Here is a 5,333-nt window from a genome sequence, read left to right as displayed (position 1 = left end):
TTTAAATCTAGTTAGGTTGTGAGTGTCTCTGATCATCAAGAATACAGCTGAGACCCTGTCCTGTCCATGTTAAAACATTAGCACTTCAGGAGGTAATCTCTTGTTTTTAAAAGCTGAGTTTATAATGGCTGATGACCATGTAAATCTGATTACTCCTTGCTTAGTATGTTTCCCAGTTAAAACATCCAGAGGCTGTACATGAAATGAAACCCAAGATAGAGAACTTTCACATGAATTTAGTCTGCATCACTTTTATTTTTATTTAGATATTTTTATTAATTATGAACATATTTTTATACAATTCTAATCTCTAGAAATACCTATATTTTTTTTTAATGGAGAAATTTGAAATATATTCTGTGTGGACCTCTGCAAAAGCAGGTATGCTGGGGTTGCACATTGACCTCTACACAAATGATTTTGCTGGTTCCACAGAAAAGACTGCTGAATTACTCAATGTTAAGACCACATCTAGCTTGTTCCACTCTCCGCAGGGCATAGAGGTTCTGCAATGACTGTGGGAGCACAGGGCTGCCTTTAGGAGGTTGTTGTGAAAGTATTGCTGATGTACAAAGATGGTTTATAAAACTCTGGGTCTCTCTGTTAAATATTTATTACCATGGCAGAGTATTCCATATCAGCAGTCTTCCCAGGACCAGTGGTGAGCAGAGCAAAATGACAGCTTGACTTGGAAGGGATTGTATGGCAATGCTTGGAGAACAAAAAAGGATGGGGGCAACAATCAGGTCCACTTGTTTCACAGGCCCCAGTCAACTTTGCTTTTTTTCCTGAGGCTGACTTTAAGATAGATATTCAGTATATAGTTAAGCCTGTGTCTTTCTGAACAGCTGTGTAATTCTACTTTTATTTAGCAGCATGGAGAATGTTGTAGCTTGACATGGGTTTTAGGTTAGCATAGAGAAAGTTGCTGAGAGATGTCTGTATCTTTATAGGAGGATTGGTGCTTTTGTGCTGACATTGGGTGGCACTTCACCTGATCTAACAAGAAGGTACAGTGCTGACTCCATATTGTATCCCACTAATTTATCAAATCATTTTTCTTTATGTAGAGCTTGAGTGAAAACAACTGGCAAGCCTAAGGCATATGCAACTTAATGACATGCAGTCTGAAAGGCATGTGGCTGTTAATATGAAAGGTATTCAGGCAAAAGATTTACAATCATGAATGCCTGAAGAAAAGGTTCTTCATTCATATTTGAGTCAGAGAGCTGATTTTCAGTCTCAACACTTGCTTTTTCTCTTGAAGATAATGCGGTCTATTAGGACCCCCCTCTCAAGCTCCTCAGGTTGTTTGTGTTTGGGCATCTAATATATGGGTTTAGGTACCTACCTTTAACTTAAGTTCATACTGCTGTTTCATTCCTCCCCTCTCCTTACCATTGCCAATTTTGGCAATTGTTCCGTTTCTCAGCACTGAACTAAAATAAACATTATGCTAAATTTATTTTTTTTTTTCCCCTAGCCACAAAAAAGATATATATCTGTGTCTGGACTGTATGTATGACAAATTATTCATTTTGTATGTTGTGCTTGTGTCATGACACCATTATTTCAGGTTTTTTGGCTTTATCTCATTGGCAGGATGACTCTCTCACAACAAATCCATTGTTTTTCTTCCAAATAAATATGAATAAATATATATAGCAAACTTGCAAGCAGGGCTAGTTATTTGTATTTTTTAAGCTTGAAGTATACCATCCGGTGCTGATAAGTACCTAGCACCTCTTCTGGATTTCTTGCACAACTTCATTTAGCTTTTGTAAATTTTAAAAACTAATATAGAGAGACCTATGTGTTTGAAATATAAATGATATATATATGGATTAGCATGTAACTGTATATTATTAAGCAATGAACTGACTGGTAAGTGAAGTCTAATCTTATGGCTAGCAATGTAATTTATTCAGACTGTATTTTTGTACAGCGCAGTGCACACTAACCTATTGCCTCTGTGTCCTCTAAAATGCCTAAAAACTGTGCCTAGAAATTCCATTTCTGTCTTTAAAGGAAAAAAAAAAAGATAACTAAACACTTCGTGTTGTTGATGGTATGGGTTTTTCTGATGTTGTTATTTATTTTTGAGAAGTGTATGGTATGTTTATTAAATTAATCCATCAAAATATGGTTCGTTTTAAAGGGTCATTGTTAGCAGGGACTTTTTTTTTTATCAAAACTTTTAAGTTTGTGGTTTCAGTACCAATTCTGCATTTCACTATTTTTGTAGCTTACATAGTTTTATGTGAAAAAGTAACTGAAATAAAAAAAACCAACTGTTACACAAACCAAAACGTGCCTGTTTTGCTCTAAGTAGAATATGTACACAGCTGAAATGACATAGTTGTCTGTTGGGCAGTCTGAGAAATAACAGGCTACTGATACTAATGAATATGTCCTGTACTTAGTTACTGTAATAAAGGAGTCATATCAAATACACAGCAGAGGGCTAGGGAGGGGGGTTAGAGAGGGAGTGATGTAGGATCTTGCTGTAGCCCCTCATCTCACCTGTCCATAGAACAAATAGCACAAGGTAGGTGTCTGGGTGTCACAGAGCCCATACTGCCTTTATAAAAATGCAAGTATTGTTACATCAGAAAACCAAATCGCTTTTAATGTGCTAAATAACAAGGACATATGTTGAAATGGGAATCTATACTGAGCACCTTGTTCCAATGGGGGAATTTATTCACGATATACAGGGGGTTTTTTTCACATTTCCAATAACATACTTTCTTCCCATTTTAATTCTGAAAGCTTGGTTACTTTTCACCCTGGGGAAAAACAAAACAAGTACTTTTTTTTACTCTGAAACAAATTGTTGCAAATATGGAAAAACATGTTTAAAACACTAAAGACATGATACTTTGATGTTTCTACTTTTTGGTAATTTACTGTCATCCTCTGCATCACTGAGTACCTCTCATGAACAGGCGGCAGTGTGAAGAAGAGCCTGCCAGCCGAAAACAACAGGAGAATGGAGGGCAAAAACCTTGTCATTGGTGGACTATCACAACAATCAAGTACAGGCACGAGGGTGGAGTGCACAGAGTGGAAATCGCATCATGGAAAAGGAATTCAGAGCAGGCAGCAAGTATGGCGAGGGTAAAGAAGGATGGGGAGGTGTCTGAAGATTTGTTTTCTTGTGAAATGCAAGTACAATGGGGGAGGAAGTTCATGGGAAACTATGAATCCACAGCCACTGGGGAGTGGGCAAGCAAGCCAGAGGTGACGGAAGGTGAACTTCCTGAAATCTGTGTTAAAATACTGGTTGTGGTGTGTATGGCTTTAGGGGGCATATTCTCCAAGGGTTTGAACTGGGCTCAGTGCCCAAATTTTAGGTTTTCTGTGTGTCTACATGTTGGCACAAGGTCAGAGGAGCCCACTGGTTTACTGGGGGAAGTAACAAAGTTTAGGGTGACGGTGCCTTACTCAAACCTTGTCTTATCCAAACATGCTGAATGCTAGGAACTGGCATGCCCTGGGTGTACCAAAGATGTCCCAGCAGTTTGACAGTCCTGAGTGCTTCACAACGTGTTTGGTATCCACCATAAAAGTAGGCCTGTGCTCTGCTGCTAACCAGATGAAGTGTGGCTGGAAATAGGACATGTGAACAAGAGAAAATGTGTGGAAGATGGTGTATGAGCTTGAGTTTGTTCCCACAAAATGCCTTTTGAACACAAGCAAGACACAGAGCAGTTGGTGAAAACAAATGGTCTGAGGTAAGCAAGTGATGCTGAGCATTCCAGTGTACAAACTCAGGCAAACAATGCTAAAGCAAGACTCTTTGAGACTTTACAAAATCTTTTAAGTTGATATTTTGGTGTTTTGTCTGTAGATAGTTGTAATGCTTGCTTGTTTCTATACCTCAGAGGACTGCTTCCTAAGTCAACATTTTTTGGAGATACAGAGGATTTTTTCTTCTATGTTACTAAGTTCCTGACACTCCCTTGATGGAAGGCAGTACTACTGAGCTTTTCAAAAAGGCAGTAGCTTTAAATCTTCTAGATATCAAAAAAAAAAAAAAAAGTGTCTGGAATAAGACACGAGAAGCATTGGAACCTACAGGACGGCTGGGTTTTACAATTTTTCTTTTTTTTTTTTTTGAGTTAGTGCACTTTTTTGATTTGTGAGGAGAAAAGCTGGATCAGGCAACCAGGTGGAAAATGGGTTCAGTGTCTCATTAAGAGCATGGTCTGTATGTAGTTCCCCCACAATAAAACTATATGGATCTGCAATACAGTGGGCCATTGCCTACTCTCAGAGCATCTGGTTTGACTGGTATATAGAAGCTCATAAATCCATGAGGAGTGTATGAATTGTGAATGAAATACAGGTATTCAACTAAGTTTTGAATTGTAATAGCAAAATCACACAAGGTGTGTTCAACAATACCTTTTGTGCTATCAAATAACAATGTGCTATCTGTATTTTACTTCTGCTTTCCTTTCTCAGTCCATTTCCTTTTGTGTTTACAGACCCGTGATATCATACTACTGAAGTATAAGATTTGATACATAAATGAGTGAAAATGTTAGGCCTGCCACTGCAAGAGGATATCTAAATGCATACAGCTAGACATCAGGTGTTCGTGGTGGAGAGGAGCTGGGGGAATGTTATCCCTGATGGTGGGTTCATCTTGGAAATAGGTGAATGGTGACTTCTGTGTTTTGGGAATGATATCTAAGTTGGGTTCAGTTCCTGACTGTCTTGCAGATCCTCTGCCTTGCAGCCTTTCCCCCTCCCCTGTGAGAGGGAAGGTAGTAATTTGGCACCTTTCTGTCAAACATGCTGAAGAGTAATATGGCTGAAACACCTGAAGTGTGAGTTTTGGGACAGGCAGCAGAACCGTTTTATGTATCTGGTCATGGTTACTCTAGTGGTACTATGTATGTTATGTCACACTGAAGCAGTTGCACAACAAGGCAGCAGGGAAAAGAGTTGTCTGTTTGCCTTTTGCATGCTGGATGGGATCTAATCCTTTTCCGAAAGGTGCCTGGGCACTACCGGTCACACTTGACTTGGATAAGGTTTTGGAGTTCATGGTAAAGTTAACAAAGAGAAAACAAGAGCATGAGTGGGTGATAAACAAGGAGCCCATGGTCCCACGTCAAGGTGAGAAACATCTTGGAGGAGTAAGTGACCTTCCTGTCTTCAGAAGAAACAAACCCAGAGCCAAGCTTCAAGGGTGACGAATATTGTAAGACTCCCAGAAGATCTCTGGAGTTAGTTCCAGTTCCCTGAGAGGTGCTGGAGCTCAAACCCTGAACACATTCCCACTGAATGTAAGCTTCCTGCGACACTTTTGCCCTTGTAGA

The sequence above is a fragment of the Neopsephotus bourkii genome, unplaced genomic scaffold (genome assembly GCF_033783945.1).
Source record: "Neopsephotus bourkii isolate Nb327-2 ecotype Australia unplaced genomic scaffold, CSIRO-AGI_Nbou_v1 NB_653, whole genome shotgun sequence".
NCBI classification, from domain to species: Eukaryota; Metazoa; Chordata; class Aves; order Psittaciformes; family Psittacidae; genus Neopsephotus; species Neopsephotus bourkii.
The sequence above is the reverse complement of the archived record's forward strand: the minus strand, read 5'-3'. Positions refer to the sequence as shown.